Source organism: Chrysochloris asiatica, unplaced genomic scaffold (genome assembly GCF_000296735.1).
Source record: "Chrysochloris asiatica unplaced genomic scaffold, ChrAsi1.0 scaffold00063, whole genome shotgun sequence".
In the NCBI taxonomy this organism is placed as follows: domain Eukaryota; kingdom Metazoa; phylum Chordata; class Mammalia; order Afrosoricida; family Chrysochloridae; genus Chrysochloris; species Chrysochloris asiatica.
This window is the reverse complement of record NW_006408581.1, coordinates 5,595,589-5,621,082: the sequence shown is the minus strand read 5'-3', so window position 1 is coordinate 5,621,082 and position 25,494 is coordinate 5,595,589.

Here is a 25,494-nt window from a genome sequence, read left to right as displayed (position 1 = left end):
ATAAATATATACATATATGTGTGTGTATTTATGTATATAAAGGAGTGTGGTGATTGTGTAGGATAAGCACTTGATTGCTAATCACAAGTTGATTGTGTAGGATAAGCACTTGATTGCTAATCACAAGTTCAATGATTGAGGCTTTCTGCTCCCATAAAGATTTACATCCTTGGAAAACCCTGTGTTGTTATTATAAAGTGCTATCAAGTCAGTTCTGATGCATCGGGACCCTGGATAGACTTCCAAGGAGTGGATGGTGGTTAGCAGGACAGTGCTTATGCTACAGAACCACACTGGTACTCTCAGAAAACCTATCAGGGTCTCTAGGAATCAGAACCTACTCAACAGCACTTAACAACAACATGTGTACAGGCTTATAAAATATCTGCACCTAATTTAGAACTTTGACATCTGAACATAAGCTCTGTACACTAAACAAGTCCATATTAGAAAAAAATGATTTAAGGCACTCTGGGAAGAGAAGCAGAGTATTCCATTTTAATGAAATAAATGATTGGTGGATAAATTTAGGCATATTATTCTCTTATCAACAATAAAAAAATAATTAGACATCTATAAAAATAAAGTGAGATCAAAAAAAAAAAGATTCAGTATAAGGTAAACTGGAGAATGGCATTTGGGGGCAGCAAATGTTGAAGTATAGAAAAAAATAAAAAAGATTGTTTTGATGACAGAAATGTTTATTAAGTTCATGTTGTTGTTGTTAAGTGCCGTTGAGTAAGGTCCAATCCATAGTGACCCTGTATAGGGTATCCAAGGAGCAACTGGTAAGCTTGAACTACTGACCTTGTAGTCTTGTAGTTCAAAGGCAATTATTTTTATCTCTCTTGTTCTATTTTTATCTCTGCTGAATCTGCTTTGTTTAGAGTCAAAAAACTACGTATTTCTTTGAGTTGCTTTAAATGTATTGTGATTCTGTGTGGGTCAGAGGATGGAGAAGGAGTCATCATCCTGGTGGCATATTGATCTCCAGGCCTTCTTCTGAGGTGCCTCTGGGTGGACCCAAATTGCCAAACTTTCCATTTGCAGCCAAGAGCCTAACAAGTGTCACTACCAGTGGTATCTTAGTACGTCAATGCCTAGTGTATAATAGATGCTCAATAACTATTTACTAAGTAAGGGAATAGCAGATAATCTTACCATACTACAAATTTCTCCAGTAAGAATGTAAATTTTGTCATAAAACAAACAACTTTTAGAATTATATATTGTTTAAAATTTTTTTAAATAATTAACTCATATCGCAGTGTTTATGCGATGATATACTTGTCAAAAAATATTAGATGAATTAATAATATTAGAGTGTTCCACAAAATGTGACACCAGATCATCCCTTACCACAGTACTCTCTCATTCTCACTGGGTTTGTTAATTAACTGCAATGGCCACACAGAACTCAGGCACCATACTTTCAGTTATAGGGTTTATTTGGGAAGTTGTTGTTGTTGTTATATGTCATTGAATCAATTCTGACTCATAGTGACCCAATATAGGGTTTCTAAAGAGGGTCTGGTGAGTTGGACCTGCTGACCTAGTGGTTCAAACTGACCTTACAGTTGAGTGCTAATCCTGTAGTGCCCCACTGGTTACAATTTAGGGTCAGAAATACTTAGGACATAAGTTTTCTAGTCAGGATAGACTCTCATGTACCTCACAGGCAGGTCTCTCCCTACCGGCAGTGTGATAAAGATCTTTTAGAGCTGCTGATAAATGCTCAAAGGATACACCACTTGACCATAAACCTTAGCATGAAGTCACTTAGCTCTAGCTCCATGGATCAGCAAACCTAGCTCATCCACTAAGTGCCTGGAAGCTCCCCACTCTGTAAGCATGCCTGCTGACCAAAGTCACTCAACTTTATTTGCTCCACCAGCTAGCTAGTCCACTGCTCCGATTCTTAGTTCTGCTGCTGCTGTCCCCATTACAGCTTTCTGTCCCTGGGTCAAGGAAGTTCACTGTGCGCGGATCTTGGATACAAAGGACATGGTCTACTCTTTGCTCATATTCTGAATGGTAGTGAGCTCCTTCTCCCGTTTCTGAGATGACTCATTTTATACCCATGATAGAGTTTCAACTTTTTACAATTAAAATTAGCTCTGTTAACATCCACAACTGAGTCATATCATTCTACGAGAATCATCTTCCACCTTCTTTTACCCAGACCCAATAGGGCAAAAAATGTTGTTTGTTGGTAGTTGCAGACTATGGCTAGAAGACACATTACATAATTCACTACACTGCAGAGTGCATATATGGAGCTTTAGAAAATGTGATGTATTTTCTTCATAAACTTTTATTATTTATATATTTAACCATATGTATCTTATACTTGACGGAGTCCTGGTGTGGCGCTGTGGGTTAATGCATCAGACTGCAAAGCCATTTGAACTGCCAGGTTAGTGGTTCAAGCTCACCAGCTGCACCTTGGAAACCCTATGCAGGGTTGCTATGGGAAAGAACCGGCTTGACAGCACTTAACAACAACAACAACATCTTATATTTGAGAGTCTTGGTATGGTACTGTGGGCTAATGTGTCAGACTGCAAAGTCAGTTGTTTGAACTGCTAGGTCAGTGGTTCAAGCTTACCAGCTGCTCCTTGAAAACCCTATACAAGGTTGCTATGAGTTGGAACTGACTCTACGACATTTAACAACAAAAATCTTATACTTGGCTATAAAAAGAAAATGAAAGATGAGAATCAGGTACAAATAGGAAGAAAATCATTAAGCAGTCTTAACTGATCCTTTCTTTCCTTTTATGTGTTTATTGGAATTTTGTTGCGGCACTGTGGGATAATACAATGAACTGGTTTGAACTACAAGGTCAGTGGTTCAAATTCACCAGCTGCTCCTCAGAAACCCTATTCAGAATCACTATGAGTAGGAATATACTATACACACTTAACAACAATAAGGTGTTTATTAATTTAGTCATAATAACTTTTCAACAATGACTGCCTTTATTATTTGAATTACATTTAAATTTAAAAATAAATCATAAAAAGTATCTTAAAATTATTGTTAATTTTTTAAATTTTAATTTGGAATTTGAAAAATTTAGGATATTATTTCATTGCAGTATGATTGTTGCTTGTATCCCATGATTTTTTTTTCCTACTCTTTTTCAGAGTTTCCTGCCCTTACAGCTCACTTTGCCCACCCTAGAACCAAATGACAGGGTCTTCTAAGCAGACTCCAGTTTACATAAACAAGAAGAAACATAGATGAAAAGTTACTATTGAAAGGTCAGGCCTATGAGACCAGATTCTGCATAAGTAATGACTGTCACGGCAGTCTCTGCCTCTACAATTGATAGTCTTTGGGTGGCAGATGACTAAATTTATCCCATAAAGGGAGATGATTTCACAAAACTTGTTACAGGAAATGCAAACAAATCCACTTACAGAGTAGCATCATTTATGAATTTTGAGACTCTTCATATAAGAGTAATTCCTAAGGATTGGCTTCCTAGAGCAACTGTTAGAACAACTGCTTTTCTTATTATAGCATTATGAAGGGAATTAAGACAGAGAAACACTTGAGTCCATGATGCTGATCTTTTCTAGCTGTGTTGGAAATATGAATATAGGAGTAGAAACATTTACTCCATCCCCAAACAGAGGACATATTATATGCTTAGCATTGAGTTAGAGGAACAGAATCTTCCCTGCCCCATTGGTAAAATAGAATGTACATTCATTTTCTTTAAAAAAAAAAAAAAAAAATTATGTAGATGGAGAAAAAATAAATTAAGAAAAGATGTAATACAATACATCAAATCCAAAGTTCAAAAAAAGATATTTAGAAAAAAAAAAGTATGTGTTAGTAGAAATTCCAGGAATGAGGATATCATGGTAGACAAGTTCAGCAAAGCATTGGAGAATTGGTACCTGAACTGGCTGTTTAAAAGTAGGTATGACATAAAAAGTGAATGGGAAAGAAAATGTAGACCTATCAATTTTGGGCAACAACATGAGAAAGGGTTTAAGGTGGAAAATGAACATAATATATTCAAAGGGAGCAAGAAGCTCTCTTTCTGCTCATGCTGGGAAGCAGTGAGATCTAAAATTGCACGTGTTAAGCAGAGATGGGATTTTAGAAAGGCAACTCAGTCATGGTAGAGAATACCCTATGGCTTCTTGTCTGCTTCTGAGAGCCACTCATCTATTATGATGAAAATATTCTGCATGTATTTTTGTAAAGCCCTGCTTGCTATGTTCTGCAGATTGATGGTAGGTTTTAAAACAGCCTCTTTGTGAGCAGGAAAAGCATTATGAATCCAAGCTTTAAATGGCCAATGCTCTTTAGCAAAATTATAAATGCTAATCCATACTTTGAATTTTGTTACTCTTAGTACACTCTGAAGTGCATCACTTAGAAAGGAGAATTTGAGAGTAATTGAGAAAGAGAATTTTCCAAATGTGTAATGAATCTATCTTGTAGTAGATGCACAGGCTCCACATTTAATGAAATCATTTTATTTAAACAAGTGTTAGATAGTGTGTTTAGGATTAGTAACTGATCAAAAGAATAAAAGGAAACAATGCTAAGTGATGTCACCAACTATGACGAGTTATCTGGAATCATGCAGTTTCCAACTGATGGCAAACTTATGTGTGTCAGAGCAGCATTGTTGCTACGAGTTTACAAATGTTATTGTTAAGTGCCATTGAGTCGGTTCCGACCCATAGCGACCCTGTATAGGGTTTCCAAGGAGCAGCTGGTGAGCTTGAATTGCCAACCTTGCAGTTCAAACGGCTTTGCAGTCTGGCACATTAACCCACAGCACCACACCAGGACTTCAAGAGTTTACAGTAGCTAAGTTAAAAAAAAAAATTAAAAAAATTTGATTGCCAGATCTTTCTTTTCAGGCACTAGACCTTCAGATTGTTGTTGTTGTTGTCAGGTGCCATCGAGTCGGAACTGACTCATAGCCACTCCATGCACAGCAGAACGAAACAATGTCCGATCCTGGGCCAATCTCACTACCGCTGCCACACTTGAGTCCATCAATGATGCCACCTGACTGATCCATCTCATTGGGGGTCTTCCTCTTTTTCTCTGATCCTCCACCTTACCCAGCATGACATCCTTCTCCAGTGACTGTTCTCTCCGGACAGTGTGTCCAAAGTAGGAGAGACGAAGCTTAGCCATCTTGGCCTCCAAGGAACACTCTGGTTGCACTTCTTCCAAAACAAATCTATTGGTTCTTTTGGCAGTCCACGGTACGTTCAGTATTCTCCTCCAATACCACAACTCAAAGGCATCAATTCTTCTACGATCCTCCTTATTCACTGTCCAGCTTTCGCATCTTCAGATAAGCTATGCTAATTGACATTGGTGTCTCTGGAGACTATGGTCCTGACATCCTCAGGCCCAGTAACTCAGCGCCTTAAGATGTTTGGTAATGTCCAAGAAATTTTCATCATTTTGTCCCCTGTATGACCTACCACATTCATAGATGAGTCTGTAGCAAAGGTAAATGCCCAGGTACAAACATCCTTTATAAACCCTCCCACTCTTCCTCCTATACCTGTTCAGTCTGTTTAACTGTCCATGAATCTACCCGCAGAACACTACTATTCCAGGGTTGTGTATATAACAGCATTTACCTTTATCCCCTTTAACTCTCGCATTCCTCCCTGTGCCATCACCTGTCTTCATTATTCTTCTGCCAACCTCCTTTATGCTATACATTTCCTTCCCTACCTCCCAAGCTAACATGTACCCTCAAACCAGTAAATTACTCACCGTTTCCATTCACACCTAGAAATCACAGAAGAATATTTCTTTTAGCATGAAGACATTTTCTTGACTTTGTATAAAAGTGGTCTCATACAGTATTTGTCCTTTTGGAATTGAAGAATATCACTCAGCATAACTATTGGAAATATATTTTTTTAAATTAGTCAGGCCTAATTCTTATTCAGAAAGAGTAATCTTTGCAAATAATATAATTCAAAATTCTACATTCATAAAGCATGTACATTTATATTGAAATGCAATAGACAGTTTTAATATTCTTTTCACATGACCCATTGACATTATTCAAACTGTTGAGCACTTTTTAGACAATTACTGATTAATCTTGTTTCTGATTTTTCTTGCTGCTTATTCACTGATATCTTCCATTGAATTCAAATTCTGTATGGTGGTGGTGGTAGTGCCATGGAGTCTGTTCTGACTCATTTGTTGTTATTGTTAAGTGCCATCGAGTCAATTCTGACCCATAGTGACCCTGTATAGGGTTTCCAAGGGTGTAAATCTTTATAGGAGCAGAAAGCTTCATCTTTCTCCCACAAAACTACTGGTAATTTTGAACTGCTGAACACGAGATTAGTAGCCCAACTCTTAAGCACTATGCTACCAGAGCTCCTTTAATTCTATATATTCAGTAAATATTTCAAGGTTTTATTTTTAGTGTATTTTCTATCAATGTTTGTAACTTTCCACACAAAAATGTTTACTGCTACATTTGCAACGTCTAGCACAGTGACTGGAACATGAGCCACTATACAAAGTTCCTGATTTAGTGACTAAAGATTGTTTTTGTTTATTAGAATTAGTGACTAAAGATTGTTTTTGTTTATTAGAACTTACAAGCAAAGCCAAGATGGCTTAGGAAACATCTGATGTTTAAAGTTAGAATTTTAGATGACTTTTCCATTTTTTAAATATGAAAGAGGAGCTGTGTTTTTCAAATTATGTTGATATGATCTGCTTTATTTATTTTCTTGTTTTTTGAAGTAGAAAAAAATATACAAACAGGAATATAATTATTAGAAGTAAGAATGGCGGGACTTGTCTCTGGTACTTTGGACATATCGTGATAAGGGACCAGTCCCTGGAGAAGGACATCATGCCTGATAAAGTGGAGGATCAACAAAAAAGAGGAAAAGTTTCTATGAGAGGGATTGACACAGTGGCAGCTCAAACAAGATGACAATAGTGAGGACAGGAGAGAAGTGGGCAGCATTTCATTCTATTGTCCATAGGGTCACCCTGAGTCACATCTGATTAAACTGCAACTAACAGCAACAACATAGCAAGACATTATATATTTTTGTTTAATCAAAAGTATATAAAAGTAGTTTAAAAGGATTAAAACTTGAAAAGTTAATACATCAATACATGCATGCATCGAGTTTTATTTGAGGAGGTTTCAAAAAAAGTTCATGAGAAAATAGACTGTAAAGATAATGATTTTTTTACATGAATTTTGTGAAGACACATCAAATATATAGAACTAATCATATTTATCTAACTCATTTATGCTCACTTTAATTTAATATCTTCCTAGGAAGATATTTATCAATGATCATTTCTGAGAGCCAAAATCATATGCTCAATTTATTGTCTATCTTTTGATAGCCTTTAAATTTGAAGTTTATTAGCACAAAACTGGAAACAAATGTAAGTTAGTCCCTGAGGTACTGTAAGATATTTTTGAAATTCTGCTGTCACACAATAATACTATCTAATGTGTTCCTCAAATCTCTTATGACTTCAATTACCATGAGATGCAAAACAAAACAAGAACAAAAGAAATGACTCCAGCATATAAAATGCCTTCTTCAAATGAGCCTTTGTTCTACTATAAGGCCGTGGATTAATTATCATCCTTATTCTAAGCATCTGGCTCACTGCTTTGATTTCATGAAAGGTTAGTTTGACCCCACAGTCAAACCAGTTTTTGAAAGTAGTAGATGTAAGAATTATTACCTGGAGACTATTTATCAAAAGCAGGGTTTTATCTACTTGACAAGTAGATAAAGTTGACCTGAACTTTTAACTATTGTATATACGTTGAGGAAACTAATTCTTCCTCTTCAGTATTAATGCTAAGTTACTCAATAAAAACATACATTCTTCCTGTAAATTCCTTACATACTAAGCTGATTAGTGAAACTTGATGGGTTTGAATATAGATTCTAATACTTCCCTGTTTTCTCTAGATTAGTAATTATACAGTAAATGGCAAGTTATTTCTTTTTTCTTTTTTTTTCTTTTTTATGTCATTTCAATGCCTTACACACCTATAAAAAACTTAAGTCTCAAGTCATAAGGTGACTGGAAATTAAACTCTACTGTTTAGCTGTTCAAGACTTTTCTGCCCACATATACATGCACATACATACATACGGGTGCTTGCATTTCAACAATAGACTTGCAAAGATGTGGGGGGGAAAATCACATTGGAAAAGGAAAATAATTAATTTCATGACATTGAAAATATGAGAAGTAAGAAAAAGAAGTATTTTATTTTAACTCCTTCAACATATAATACAATAAAATAAGAGAATAATTTTTCTGAAAGCTCTTGCAAAAGCTATGTCCCGTGTTATTGATGTTATAATCAAATTCAGGTAGAAAACCATCAAGTTGGATCAGGTTTACATAAATCATAGGATAAGGAGAACTTGCATCTCCACTTCTCATTTTTACTGGTCTGGAAAAGAAGTATTGAGGGATCAATCTTGGCAAGGTATTGTCCCTTGTATCATGCCAGTGTAATCAAAAGGTATTCCCAGATAAGGGTGTTAGCTAAGGTGCTGGGAGAATCAACTAATTAATGACTTCGTGTACAGTAGAAGGTAGAATCATTGCAAGCTCTCAAGTCCAGGAATACTGATGCTTTCAAGTCCTAAAGCATCATAGGTTATCAACAAAACTGATAGCAGCTAAAGGGACTCTTTGTAGTTCTTATTCCCAAAGTAAATATTAATGTTGGGAATAGTGGGAGGTGGTATTTTTATTTTAAATGGCAGAAGAATGATTAAAGACATCAACAAGTTAAAAATGACCCTGAGGTTGACAAATCTATTTATTTACTCAGGTGTTAGGTAAATACTTCAAAATTTGTTTTGGAATGTGTTGCTCCAAAGGGAAAAATCTATTTCTAGCAACAATTAAGGCCTGTTTTTTTAATGTGTACATTTATATTACACCACAACAATTATGATTACAATTGTACTCCTGAATTCTCTAGACATCGCTCAGAAGCCTATGAAACTATCAATTTTCGATATCAAAGTATGCAGTTAGGCTAAAGTCTAACTAGTAAAGTCCACTAACATGCACTGAGCAGATTCCATTCTGATATCCAAGCATGACTTCTTCATATAGCAAATATTAGTTGAAGGCCTCTCATGCATGGACACTGCTGTAACTCATAGCAAATGTCACTTTAGCTGCCACCCAGCAAGGGTTTCAATATATGAATTTGACTACTTATACAATCTTGTGGAAAATTATCTTGGCAATGTGTCTTCTAAAGCATGCTGGAGTTGAAAGGAATGATTTGAAAACAGTTTGAAATAACTTTACCTCCTAACAGGTTTTTAGACTTATAACAACCTAAGGCAACTAGAACCTATGATAACTATTCAGAAACAGTGAAAAATCTTTTTAAATTATCTGTCAACACATTATAGTGAGAAATAATTGTTAGGAAACACATTGATATTAAAAAAAATATAAGTTTAATCTAATAACAATGATTAAACTCAAAAATGCCCTTTGCTTGTAATTTAGGTTAAGAAGATGCAAAACAAATTATTGCGGTTATGTTTTAAAGATAATCATAAGATCTAAAGAAATAGGCACATCAAAGTTTGTCTATTGAATATAGCCTTCTTCTTGAATTTCAAATTATGAATTATCTAATGCATTCTATGAACTACTTTAATTTAAGGAACAAAAAGAGGACTCAAAATGTTTTATTAATTGATAACATTATTCTGAAATATGCAAACATCATGATCAAATATTTTAGCAAAAAATATAAAATATTGCCTATTATAAAAATCAGTTTTCTTCATTAACAAAATTATAATGAGTATTCCATGATAGCAATGCAAATGTATATATTTCATGAATTTGACTTAAAGCTCATATAATCATGACTGAGTTTTCACTATATATGTGTAATTGAATTATGGTGCCTTCCATAAATTCAGCTGATATTGGACCATGAGGCAATGCATGGGTACCTTCTCCCCATTCATTGGCAAACTCCTTTGGCATAGTCCTTGGCTTAGATAACAAAAGATTCTCAATTATGAAAGAAATTCTAAAGATTATCTCTTAGAAATCAAGTACAAAGTCTGAACTTCTTTTTGAATGGTGATTTATTGCCTCGCAGATTTGTGTACAGAACACAATAATTTGATGGATAAGTTTCTTATTAATATGAGAAGTAGCCTGATATAAAGGAAACTAGGAAAACAACTGGTTTTTTAAAAAGTGGATTCCATGCTGAAGCTACCACTTGTTTAATTCAGTTTTCTTATGCATAAAATGGAAAGAATATAAGCAGCCATATATGGCTTTTGTTAGGTTTAAATTTAATAACCTATCAAAAGTGTTCAAACTTATTACTTAAATGGTACTGTAGGATGAGCATTGAACTGAAAGTATGCTTTAAACTCTAGGGTGGTGATTCAAACCCACCAGCCTCTCTTCGGAAACCCTACATAGGGTCACTATGAGCCGTAACTGACTTCAACGGCACTTAACCAACAACCAGTATTTTATTATCGGTTTTATTATTATTACCCTGTGCTAGGCACTCTTTTGAATTTTTTACATATATTAGTTCTTTAAATGTTCACTAAAGGAGCCCTAAGGCGCTCTGGTAGCGTAGTGGTTACGAATTGGACTGTGAACGTTAAAGTTAGCAGTTCGAAACTACCAGCCGCTCCGCGGGAGATAGATGAGGCTTTCTACTTCCGAAAGGGTCGCTATGAGTCAGAACCGACTTGACGGCACTTAACAACAACAACAAAGGAGCTCTGGTGCTGCAATGGTTTAAGTACCTGACTGATAATCAAAATGCTGTTTGAACCCACCAGGATTCTTTTGGAGCAAAACCCGCAGATCTGTTCCTATAAATTGTTCTGCTTTGGAAACCCTATGGGGCAGGTCTACTCTGCCCTGCAAGATAATATTGCGTTGTAATCTACTTAATCAAACACAATAACAACAATGATCTTTTTAACATCTCCATGAGATAGATTTGCATATTAAATGACTTTATATATGAGGAAATTGAATCACAAAGAGGTTTAGACACTTGTCTAAGATCACCTACCTAGGAAAGTATTTAGTCATGTTCAAATATAAGCACTAGCCATCATAGGCAATTGAAATATTATTAATAGCTTAATAAATAATAAAAGGAGCTCTGGTAAAGTAGTGGCTACCAATTGGGCTGCTAATCTCAAGGTAGGCAGTTCGAAATTACCAGGTGTTCCACGGGAGAAAGATGAGGCTTTCTGTTCCCATAAAGATTTACAACCTCGGAAAACCTGTATAGGGTCGCTATGAGTCGGAACTGACTCCACGCCACATAACAACAATAAATAATAAAGTCCTCTGGAAACAGATGCTTCACACCATTCTTTAGTTTATACACAACTGAAACTTTAACATGTCATAGACAAAATGGTATTTGTTGATAGTTCACCTAGGTGAACCCCAGAAAGTTAAATTGTAGATGTGACCTTTATATAATCATAATCAGGATCTTCTACACCATCAATTTTTCCTCTCTTCCACTTATTTTTACTTCCCTTTCTGAATGAAATTCTGAATGATGTTGGAACTATGGTCGTTATCAGCCCTACTTGTGTTGAAAAAGGAACAAAAACATTACATTTCTTCAAGCTCAGTTTGAATAATATCTTGGAAGCATTCTGTTTAGTCAAAATTGAGTACACATGCTCACCATAGAGTTCCTATCAGAGAAAACGGCAGAGAAGGAGCAGCAACCCTAAGAAGATGCCTGGGCTTCTGCTTGTGTGACACACAGCTACCTAAATTTGTATCCATTACAAAAGAGGTACTGAATACATTTTGTGTGGAAAGAAAACAGGAGGGGGCGTGATTTCTGGAGTGATTTTTTCCCCCTAAAATTATGCAAGTTTCTCTCCTTTTTTTTCTTTTGTACAATGTAACTTTAAATGAATTCATTATGTCATCAACTACAGTTCCTTGAATAATTTCAAAGCTCTCAGCATATTCTGTATGGCATCCTGATGGAAGTAAAATTCTCAAAAATTTCAGAATTCTGCTAGAAGGTAGAGAGGCACAAAGATGTAAAATACCTTGAAAGAAAAATAAGTCATTTCTTTACAAAAGGTTATCTGAGTGATTTCCTTAATTATTTCTATCTTGTAAAAAGGTAGGTATTATGTGGTAATTGTTCTTTTAAATACTGACACAATTAACACCTAACACATAAGAAATATAATTTATGGTTTTATTTGGCATGTACTTAAGCACTTGCATAGCAATTACTAGTGTGACATTTTTGTCTGCACTATAAAGCATCGAACATCCTTCCTTTCATCAGTTTAAAATTGAAGCAAAGAGGCTTCCTCCTTAGGGAGTATCTGCCCTGATCTTAACAGGTAGAATGAAAATATGATGGCCTCACTGACACTATATACCATGTTTTCATAATTCTAGGACCCTTCTGTATAGAAATCTACACCTTTTTTTTTTTTTTTTGCTCTTTCAGAATTTGTTTTACCTTAACAATACTTAAGTAGAAAGCATTCTTTTTTTCTCACTTCAGATTATACAGCAACTGAACATCACAAAGTAGTATTTCTTATGAAATACATGATTTAACATTTCTGTCTATTGCAAAGACTAACATAAGGATCTAATTCCAATGTTGAGCGAATTTCAAAACACTAAAGTTGAATAAAACTACTATATCAGTGTCTTTTGTTGAAACAAGTAGTTAAATGTCTCTCTGGGGTGAAGTTTTCATCTCTTTTCCATTTATGATAAATCGGAAACACCAATAACCAATAACTGTCACTGCCTTGGAAGTTAAAGTAAAGTCCTTGTTTGTGTAGTCTCTATAGATATTTTCATACCAAAGGTTGCAATCCCGCCAAGGTTCTTGTTATAGTCAATGACTGCACCTGCTTTTGTGAAGTGTTAGTTTGGTATCTGCTTTTTCTCTTTAATGGATAGCATTCACAATTTATTTAAATGATACTTTTTTCTCATTTTTATTGTATTTCTATAATACCACTAGCTTTTTCCTTCTTCCCACTAATTTTTGTGGGAGACTAAAAGGAAGAAAAAAACAACAAACTTTTTTTTTTATTCACTTCAAAATACATCTTATCAAGCTTCTCTCAAAAACCCTATTTTTCATGATACAATTGCAGAATAAACCTATGCTTAATACCTTATTTACACAAACTGAAGGCTGTTATATCTGTTTTTGGCGACCTTGAAACTGTATTGTGCTTGGTGCCCTTTTTATAACCTTAATTACTGGGGAATACAGAGCTTTAAAGAAAGACTAACATTTCACTTTAACATCCACAATAATCTATTATAAAGCCAGCTAAGCCAGTCCCCAAATACAGAGAAATGTTATTACATGCTCAGCTAGCTGTCAAGGGGCCATGAGTCAGTGGCTTACAGTTATCAAAAGTAACAAGGTTGTTCAGAATTTCCTCCAACAAAGCCAACCAGCTTATAGAAGGATTAAGCTCTCTTTGATTAGAACAACTGGAACATGTCCTACCCCTTTAATTAGCATTCCTTTTTGCTTGGTGGAGGCTGGTAATTTGACACTCACATTAGGCATCTCTAGAAAAGATTTGGTATTTTGTCCCACTCATAGTATTAGAGCCATAGTATATACTTTTGCATCAACTAAAATTTGAGCAGCCTAGGGATTTATGTTCAAAACCCTGTGAAATCCCAAGGGCACTATTCTTCTAATAGACAAAATGTAATAACACTCTGATATAATATGTGGCAGGAGACTTGGTTAGCCTTTAGGCATAGCATATTACCCTAAGGTCATGCTTTTTTTGCTTTCTATCTTTGGGAACAAAAAGTTTTATGCCAGCTTCATTTTACAGGTTTACATTTTAATTCATACCTTAAGGCAATTCATTGAGCGAAGCCATCTATTTATGAAATTGGATTACTTAGCCAATGATCACTGTAAACAGAGCAGTGGTGGGGGGTGGGCTATGTAGAATGAAGGAAGCGGATAGTAGTTGCTTTCCTTAGGGAGCAGGTAATCTATTTAGAGACAAATTTAGGCATAATTATACCCTTCCCCCAACTTACAGGATATTAACACCATTCTGCGATTCTTAGGGACTCCTCTTTCCAGATACTGATTTTTATTTCCATTCCCAGTTTTCCTTATTATGTATTTATTTCCTTCTCTCTTCTCAACACTAATTTTTCCTCCCTTTCTGATTGGGCAAGTATTTAACAGGCACTTTCTCATTGTTGATATGGCTTAGTGATTTCCTTGTTTGGGTTACATGTAGCAAAATTGGAAAAATCAGAGGCAACTTGTGGAAATGAAGGCTTTGTTACTGAATATACCTCTAAATATGACTTGGAAAGGAATAGTAAGACTATGCAATAATTAAAGAATTCAACTTGAAAAACAAAGCAAAACAAAAGAAGTAAAGCTAATGAAAGGAAAAATCATGGATTGGGCTTCACAAAAGAAGACAGAAAGATAGTTAATTAAACCTATGAACAGGATCCCAACTTCATTTGTCATGAGAAAAAAAACAACAAATATCTACCTAAGAAACCACTGCCTAGTATCAGTAAGAATAAAATGAACAAGTTTGCAGTACTAAGTTTTGGGATGTGGAGCAACAGAAAAGATGTATTGTTGCAGGAAGTATGAATCAGTAAAACTTTAAAAAATGTTTAACAAAATCTATCACAGTAGAAATATATGTAATTATTAATCTAGTATGTAGGAATATGCCCACAGGAAATGTGTACATATTTTCCCTACAAGATATGCACAGTTTAGTGACGGAAGCTTTTGTAATAGCCACATGTTTGAAACATTTTAAAATATTCTTCAAATATGCTCAAAAGATTGAATGTACTGCTATTTGATAGAAAATAAGTGACTCACACAATTTAATGGTAAGACAGGCACAAAGCAGTTCCTAATGCAAGTTTTTATTTTATATAGACTAAAAAGCAGACACATTTCATCTGTGAAAGTCTAAGTCAGGATAGTACTCACCTTTAGGAAATGAAGTTGCCAGGGTTTTCCAGAAAAACAGAATCAAATTGATTTTTATAAATATTTTATACATACACAAGGGGGCTTCAAAAAGTTTGTGGAAAATGAAATTAAAAGATGAAATGTTTCCATAATTTACGCCACACCTGTATGAGTCTGTGTGTATGTGTGTGTGTGTGTGTGTGTGTGTGTGTATAGATAGATGTCAAAAATTACTGCTACTAAGATTCTAGTTCCTACATGCATGCTTTATTCCAAATAAAATGTGATTTGAGTTGTCTCTGTGATTAGTGGATGGCTTCAGACAAGTTACCTCAGTAAAACTTTTGTCTTATTCTCTTCAGGGTGACTTTTTTTTTTTTTTTTTTTTTAAGGTTCAATCAAAACAGTGGCTTCTGAGGAGATTTGCTGAGCTAGATAATTTCAAGGTCGTGAGGTCAGTTCAAAAGGTTATGGAAAACTATTTTTTAGGATCCAAAAAATAGTCTAAAGTGGTAATAGTAAAGATTTTCTCAAAGGTTTCAAGACATTCATAGTGACTTATGAAGAAGTTTAAAGAAAATTGTAAACTGTATGGATGAGAAATACTCCAGGCAAGTTGAGCAGAGGAACTTTTTTTTTTCATTAAGACAACACACCTACTCATTATTTGAGGGTAGATTGAGCTGGAAAATCTTACCCTATTCACACTACTATCTTATTTTTGTTCCCTTCAGACTTCTAGTTGTTCTGGAAACTCAAAGACTGTTTCAGAGGAATATTTGTCCCTTGACAATGCCAGAACTGCTGTTTTGACATGGTGTAAATAGAAGGGTGCAGAATTCTTCAGGAAAGGGTTGGAGACATGGAACGCCATTTCAGAATGGCATATACTTTGATGGAGGATATTTTGACAAACAGTAGCTTCACATTTTAATATGTCTGTTTCATAAAAATTTCTATAAGTTCATAGCAATATTTTTTAAATTTTGTTGTTGTTGTTAAGTGCCGTCGAGTCTGTTTCAACATATAGCGACCCTGTATAAAGTTTCCAAGGAGCAGCTGGTGTGTTTGAACTGCCGATCTTGTAGTTCAAACTGACCTTGCTTTATCCCACAGCACCATACCTGGACTCCCAAATATGTATTAAGGTCATGAAGCTGAATTTCTTCTCCCTCTGGAAATCTCAGTTCTTGCTCATAAGACCTTCAACCAATTAGATGACACCTCTATTCTGGAAGATAACCACTTTAACGTACAATTAACTGATATAAATGTTGTTACGTGCCATTGAGTTAATTTTGACTCATATTGACCCTGTATGGGGTTTCTGAGGCTGTAAAAATTTGGTGGGGAGGGGAGTTGAAAGCTTCATCTTTCTCCCTTGGAGCAGCTTGTGGGTGGCTTGAACTTCCAACTTTGTGGTTCTCAGTCCAGAGCTTATCCTATAGAGCCACCATGCTCCCTGATGTAAATGTTAATCACATGTAAATATATTAAAGGACATATCTAGAGTACTGCTTCACCTATCAACTATGTACAATAGCTTAGTTGAACCATCATGGAAACTTCACTGTCACGTTCTACCACCACTTGCCAGCATGGCATCCAGTCACATCTCCTTAAAAAAATAATTTCTTAATCTTCAAATCAAGGCAATAAGGAAGCAATATTTCCACTTACCATGATTCAACTGTCCTGCATATGACTAAAATGCACCGAGATTTTCCCTAGAAGAGGATTTAGAGTCCTTGCATGATCTCCTGTAAATTAAATATAATAATGCAAAAATTAATGTCATGATAAGTTAATATGTCAAATTAATATGTCATGTCATATGATAACTTGATATTGATAACAAAATAAGTGATTTAACAGTCACAATCCTCATTTCTGCAGCTGGTTACATGACCCTAACTGGTACGTATAGCTGTAATCTTCCACTACATATTTCTTATTACTTTTGTTCTCAGCAAACAACTCACTGGTCATGGTTCTTTACCTGATGGGATAATCCAAATCTTCATTTGTAGTTCTGCCTGAATAGGATTGCTAAAGTTTTCCATTGATTTTAATTAAAAGACACAGTAATACTAAAAAATGCCCTAAGGAAACAACTGCTTATATTCTAAGGACACTCTTCCTTACATCTGTTGTGTAATACCCTAGGATTAAGGAGAAGGTCCTGGTGTGGCACTGAAGGGTAATCACTGTACTGCTAACATCAAGGTTGGTGGTTCAATCCTACCAGCCTGTCCTTGGAAACACAAGACAGGGTTGCTATGAGTTAAAACTTACTCCACAGCACTTAACAATTGTCAGTACAGTAACTCTTTTCTTTGCCTGTTAATCCACAGATATGAGGAATAAACAGTAGCCGGTTGGCTGTTTTACCTTCAAATTCAATCTTTAGGTGCAAGTAGTCCCACATTGGGACTGAGACATCTAGAAAAGCAAAGCATAGGATGAGGTCATTGTTGTTGTTAGGTGCCAGCGAATTGGTACTTATACACAGCCACCTTATGCACAGCAGAACGAAACACTGCCCGATCCTGGGCCAACCTCACTACTGTTGCCACGCTTGAGTCCATTGATGCTGCCACTTGACCAATCCATCTCATTGGGCGTCTTACTCTTTTTCTCTGACCCTCCACCTTACCAAACATGATATCGTTCTCCAGCCATTGATCCCTCCTGACAATATGTCTGAAGTATAAGAGATGAAGTTTGTCCATCTTGGCCTCCAAGGAGCACTCTGGCTGCACTTCTTCCAAAACAGATCTATTGGTTCTTTTGGCAGCCCATGGCACTTTCAATATTCTCTTCCAACACCATAACTCAGTTCTTCTACGGTCTTCCTTATTCACTGTCCAGCTTTCGCATGCATATGAGGTTATTGAAAATACCATGGCTTGGGTCAGGCGCACCTTAGTCCTCAAGCTGATATCTTTACTCTTCAACACTTTAAAAAGGTCTTGTGTAGCAGACTTGTCCAATGAAATACGTCATTTGATTTCTTGACTGCTGCTTCCATGTGTGTTGATAGTTGCTCCTAGAAGAATGAAGTCCTTGACAACTTCAATCTTTTCTCCATTGATAAGAATGTTTTTATTGGTCCAGTGGTGAGGATTTTTGTTTTCTTTACATTGAGATGTAATCCATAACAAAGGCAGTGCTCTTTGATCTTCGTTATTAAATGCTTTAAGTCCTCTTCACTTTCGGCAAGCAAGGTTGTATCATCTGAATATTGCAGGTTGTAAATGAGTCTTCCTCCAATCCTGATGCCATGTTTTTCTTCATATAATCCATCTTCTCGGATGGTTTGCTCAGCATACAGGTTGAATAAGTATGGTGAAAGAATACAACCTTGTTGCACACCTTTCTTAATTATAAACCATTCAGTGTTCCCATGTTCTGTTGGAACAACTGTGTCTTGGTCCAGATACAGTTTCCTCATGAGCACTATTAAGTGTTCCAGAATACTCATACTTCACAATGTTGTCCATAGCTTGTCATGATCCACACAATCAAAGCCCTTTGTGTAGCCAATAAAGCACAGGTAAACATCTTTCTGTTATTCCCTGCTCTTAGCCAAGATCCATCAGACATCAGCAATGATATCCTCTTGCCACAGCCTCTTCTGAATCCAGCTTGAACCTCTGGAAGTTCTCTGTCAATGTATGATTTTAGCCATTTCTGTATTGCCTTTAGTAAAAGGATGAGGTAACAGAAGGTAAAAATTCACCTATGGATCATTAGTTATAATAGTGAGTAGTGCAGCTCCCATTTCTGTCCTTTGAGTCCTGGAGCTTAAAAACAGCACCATATATTTGTCACTGAAATAAAACACACATAGCTTCCAATAAAACATCATCCTAGCATTGAAAGTTACTGACACTTAGCTAGAGCTGTAATTGAGTCCTTAAGATGTCATTTCACTGGTCTTTCAAGCTAGCTGCTTCAGGATGATGGGGGAAATGGCAAGACCAGTGAATGTTATATGCATAAGCCCATTATTGTATTTTGTTTGTTATGAAGTAAGTTCCTTGATCAAAGATAGCATTGTGTAAAATGGCTTGCTGGTGCATGAAACATTCTATTTCACAAGTCTAAAGATAGTAGTTTTGGTAGCGTATCTTGCGATGGTAGTTTAAGCAGAATAATTGCATGCAAGGGAAAGAATTTGTGTTCAATCAGTGCCTATTCTACTAAGAACAAACCCATCCATTTTCATAGGGACAATGGCTCAGCCTGTTATGAGGTAGTTGGCTGGTCACCCCAGAGAATGTTGTCATTACTACAGACTCAGCGCTCCTCTTCCCTACTAGCAGACTATATACTCTGTAAGAGGTAGGATGAAAATGGTATGTTCTGTGGAATGGTGGGGGCTTGAGATTTTCTTATTGCAGATGAAACAAAGTTGACTAGTCTTATATGATATCTTCTATTTTCTTCATGAACTAGGTAGCAAAATCTTGGGCTCAGAGTACAGATGTATGTTTGGAGGTTTAATGTGAGTTGAAAAGGTTGTAAAAATAGATTGTTTCCCCTCTACATTTTTCTCCTTTGCTATCCAGTACCTCCTATTAGTATCCCTTTTCAGAGTGATCAATATTGGTAGTTAAGCACTATCTAGTTCTGCTCTTAGGGTTGTAAAGGCTGTGGCTAATGTGGTCCATTTGCCCTTTGTACTAATTATTTAATTGCATCTTTGATATTCTTCACTCTTGTTTGCTCCAGATGGGGAAAGGACAACAGTTGCACCTTAGCTGGCCAATCAAAAACTTTTTAATCCCTGTGATTAGTTACCAAAGTAGAATGTAGAACATTTTCTTTGTGGAAAATGTGCCGATTGAGTTCAAAGTCCCGTATCTGGTCCTGAGCACCCAGGCTAACAGTGCATTCCCTCAAAGTGTTTGCTGTTGTTAAATGATATTGAGTAGGGTTTCCAAGGAGTGGCGATTCAGTTTGAGTAGCCAGCCTTGCAGTTCAAGCCAAACTTGCTGTCCAGTGCTTATCCTATAGCTTCACAAATTTTCATAACTTGCCCCCTGTATGCTCTACTATGTCCATGGATATATTTGCAGCACATATAAATACATATGTAAACATAGCCTCTGTCAAGACTACATATATATATGTTATTAAGAGCTATTGAGTCAGTTTCAACTCGTAGTTACCCTCTATAGTGTTTCTGAGGCTTTAAATCTCAGAAAAGAAAGTCTCATCTTTCTCCCGAGGAGTGGCTGGTGTGCTCAAGCTGCAAACCTTCTGGTGTGAAGTTCAGTGCTTATCATGAGAAGCCACCACTCTCTTATTCATATATTTATACCTTGGGTGTAGTCTCATTTGTCTCTCATTCCTGTTCAACTTTAATGCCTATTTATCTACTCTCAGACTATTATTATTCTTATTGCAGGATTGTTTGTGCACTGGTGTTTATCTTTGTGGCCTTTAACTTTCACGTTCCTCTTAGTGACTTCCTTTGCCTTGATAATTTTGTACTCATCTGCTCCTCATTGAATATTATTGCCTTTCTGTTCATTAAAAACAAACAAACAAACAGGTTTACTGGGGCAACCTGGAGACTGTGGCTCTTAGACACCCTTCAAGCCTGGATTTCAACTCATCCCATTTGGCTCAATTTTCAGCCAAATGATAGGCAACCTGTAAGGTGAACAATGATACCAAGTAGGTATGCAGCCATTGTAATAATCAACCATATGTGGACAAGAAGATAACATTTGTCCAGGGGTAAAGCTCCAAAGGCAGGGAGGGATAGGAAAGAAGGACTGATAAAAACAGTAAGCACAAGGATGATGTGCTGTTACAGTATGGAGATTGCAATCAGTGCTGCAAAACAAAATGTATATGAATTGTTGAAAGGAAAAACAATTTTCTTGTAAATTTTCACCCAACTCATAATGAAAAAAACAAACAGTCAAAAATAGTTGTTGGTAATGGGAGATACATTTAGTTATGGAAGCATAGAAAGGTTGCTGAGCCTCATGGGGCCTAATTTTTCAGTTTGGGATTTTTTTTCTCCAAGACTCCAACATAGCAGATGTACCCAAAGAGAAGTATTTCTTGATTGAGGTTTCAGCGTTATCCAGGATTATTTTATGGAAGGAAAGTTTGCCTAGGAGTTGATTAGATTATAAATCAATTAGCTTAAGAAAACACTAACAACAAACACAGTGTCCTGTAAAAAAGGAAACTTTACTATGGTAATTGTGACATGAGATAGCATCATTAGGGAAAGAGAAGCAGATCTTTTCATTATTTTTCATGCTCCTTTCATAAATTTTAAATTAGAACTAACCACAGAAGAGCATGCAGTAATTCTTTAACAGTTAACAGTATACTTACAGTTTTTTTTATATATCAGTTTTGTTCTTAATTCCCTCTGCAAAAATGGTATAAATCACCTACCAAAAGCAGTTCTTCAAAAAGTTATTATATAGATTTAGAATCACTAGAGGTGTGATTTCTGGAATTATTTTTCAACCTCCAGGGCCATGCAATTTTGAAGAATATACAATCTAAGTACTACTGCATGGAGGCATTTTGCCTGAGTCAAAAATGGCTCTAAAGAAAATGAAGTGATTTGTTTTACAGTCTAACTCCCTTATGTAACACGCTAAGCCACTTATAAAGGGTACAGTGGGCCAGTTTAGTTCTACACACTTGAATTGTTTGGCCAAACTAACATTTAAAAGTTCTCAATTGAAAATCTTCTCAAGGCGCATACACACCCAGTTTACAAATTCTCCTTCCATTTTTATATTATTTTATACCTCAGATTTGCATATTTATATTGCTTGACAAATTATTGAATTGAAAATTAATTTGCTTTGTAAACTTTTACCCAAATCACAATTAAAAACATTCAGGGAAATTATTATTTAAGGTAATATTCTTCCTCACTATATGTTAACAAAAGTAAAAATAAATGATAATGAAGGAAGCTATTCCATTTTCATTGAATAAAAATGATTATAATTTAATTAATTCTGATGATTAATAAAGTATTCATTCCTCACAATAACCATATAGGATATTTTATTACTCCCATTTTATTGGTGAGAAAACAGAGGTCCACAGATATCAGAACATTTTTCTATTATCAAATGCTCATGACATGAATGTTGCCTTTATCATAACAATTAATACTAAAAACATTGTCTATCTATGTTTATTTCACTGAAATCCTGAGTTTTGGATGGATTACATAATTGATGAAACCCTCAGTTACTAGCTAAAAGTTTGGCAGTTTGAACTCTGCCAGAGGCAGTTCAGAAGACAGTCCTGGCAATAAGCCTTGAAAACCCTGAGCAGCAAGCAGTTCTACTCTGCACACATGAGGTAGAGGTGAGTTGGAATTGGCTCGACACCAATGAATACCAACAACATGTTCTATCTAGGCCTATTAAAAAACAAAGCAAAACTGAGTCTTGAATAGGTTACTTATTGGTCAAAAGTGATCTTTCTCAAAAATGTATAAACACACCAACAGCACCAGTGAGTCAAGATTAGAGGATGCTTATCTAAGACTCCTGGTGTGGCTCTGCAGGATAAGCACCAGACTGTTAACCACAAGGTAGATGGTTCAAATCCACCAACCACTCCTCGGAATCCTTACACACAACTGCTGTAAGTCAGAACCAACTTGACAGTACTTAACAGCAATTTAGAATTATAGTCATTAGGAGAGGAAGTTTCAGTGTCAGGTTCTTGACTTCAAAAACCCAGTGATACATTTTTTTTCTTCCCATGCACCATCTGTATATGTCTCATGTGTACATAAGTATCCTGGAGACCCCAGTCCTGACAAATCCAAGTTTAGCTTCATCTGAACACAATTAGGTATATGCACTATTAACATAATCTCTATATTCATTATGGAGTTCTAGTGTGGTGCTGCAGGATAAAGCACTGGACCACAAGTCACTTGGAGTTGCAAGACCAGCAGTTCAAACCCACCAGCTACTCCTCGGAAACTATATACAGGGTAGTTAAAAGTCAGAACTTACTTGAAGGTACTGAGCAACAATGTTCATTATAGGTTGACTTGTTAAAATCTCCGTGATTATTTTGTGTTGAGTTCATTGTGTTTACAATGGTCATAGAGTATTCAGTAAATAGTTCAAGAATAAATTGTTCTATTTCATTTGAGGGAATACTGAATATAATATACTTCTTCATATTAAGATATCTATGGTATCTGTGTAGTCCTGGTGTGGCACTGTAGGATAAGCCCTGGACTGCTAAGAATTCTAGAAAGAATTTTGGTTCAAACCCAGCAGCCCCTCTTTGGAAGTCTTATAAAGCATTTCTAAGAGTTAAAAATGTCTCGATGGTACTTAACAACTAAAACAACTGGATAAATGTAATATCTTATTATCAGAATCTAAAACAAGAATTAAAACTATAGATTAAACAATAATTACAGATAAATGAAATAACAAGTGCAGATTAATTTATCAAATACAAAAATAAATTTTGAGATGAAAAATTTTAACCTCATACTAATTGCATGTATAAACAGTATGTTTACTTATTTTTTTACATGCATATCTGAAAGCACTATTAAATCTAGGAGTTTATTCTGTTATTTCTGGTCCACATATATTCCCTGATAAAACTATTCCATGTAATAAACAGCATCAATTCAAATTTTCCAAAACACCCACAGAAGCAATTATGTGCTTAAACATATTTCATATGATTATTTTAGTTATTCTGTTAGAAGCATTACAAATCAACATTCTTATGTTGACAAAGCTTAGTCTCTGATTCCTAGTAGAGAGAAAAACGTACACTTTGGAAGACTGCGTTCTATGGCACCTCTTATAGTTTTATTTTAAGTATCTGTCTCATAGGTACATTGAAAAATTTTCTGTTGCTTATAAAAATATGGTTGACACAGTTATTCATCTTCATCTGATCACCACAACATTGTATGCAGACATACTTTTTTTTAAGATTTGTGTTTAAACTGTGTCTACTTGATATCTGAAGACATAGCATACAACTCCAAGTCCTCGTTTCAGACACATCATTCTCTTGCTACTTGTTGTTAGTACCTGAAAGATGTAGTTTATAAAATTTTAGAGTTATTATTATCTAGTGGAGCTGAATTGAAATACTTCTTAAGCCACTTTCTAGATGTGCAATCTTAGACAAAAGAGTTAACTTCTCTTGATCAATGAGTCTAATCCATATCTCTAGAATAAACACAGTAATATTGTGAGGATTTAATGAGAAAATGCCTAGTAAGTGTTCTGTTCTCAGAATATATCAACAAAGAAAAATATTATATTTTTTCTCTCCTGGCAGGCTAAGGAACCCTGGTAGTACAGTGGATTTTGCATTGAGCTATTCACCACATGGTCAGCAGTTCCAATTCACCAACTGCTCTGTGGGAGAAAGATGAGGCTTTTGGCTCCCATAAAGATTTATATCCTTGGAAACTCTATATAGTGTTGCACTGTTTTTAGAGCTTTATAAATGAAGGTTTCCATTCTAATCTCCAAACACATTAAAATAGTTACCTTGTTGCTGTTGTTGTTAAATGCCACTGAGTCAGCTTCAATTCATAGTAACTCTGTATAAGGCTTCTAAGAAGCAGCTGGTGGGTTTCAACCACTGACCTTGCAGTTACCAGTTCGGTGCTTATCTGCTAGTGCCACACCAAGACTTCATCACCTACAATTTACAGACTACAAAGCAGAAACACCTGTCTTGTCTAATATTACACATGAATCATTAATTGTGGATTACTGTATTGCTAAATCTGTGCACTCTTAGGAAAAGTAAAAAGATTCTGTTTTGTTTTTTTCCTAAGGAGTCCTGGTAGTATAGTGGTTTCATGTTGAGTTGCTAATCGCAAGGTCAGCAGTTTGAATCTATCACCTGCTCTGTGGGAGAAAGACAAGCATTTCTACTTATGTAAAGATTTTCTGCCTCAGAAACCCTATACATGGTTGCTATGAGTTGGAACCAGCTCCATTCATGCACACCACCACCACCACCTCTGAATTCATAAATATCTCTGCATCAAAGATTGCAAAGTTAGTTTTATTTAGAGAAAGAGAGAAAGAAAATTTCTGTATCCCAATTTCACTCATAAAAAGATAAAATATGTTTAAACCTTTCAAATAACATTCCCTTGCACGATGTTTTATTGAAAAAAGATATCATAAATATCTGTGTAATTTTAAAAATTAATAGTAATTAATGGGTGATATGATGCTAAAGAATCTATGACAGAAGTTTGTAAAATCAATGACTTATTCATTGCAAATACCTTTTTAAAATAACACAAAAGATAACTGTACACTTGGACCTCACTAGATGGAAGACACAGAAACCAAACCTACTATATCTGTGGGAAAAGTTCCATGTCATCAGACAAAACAAGACCAGGGGCAGATTGTGGAACA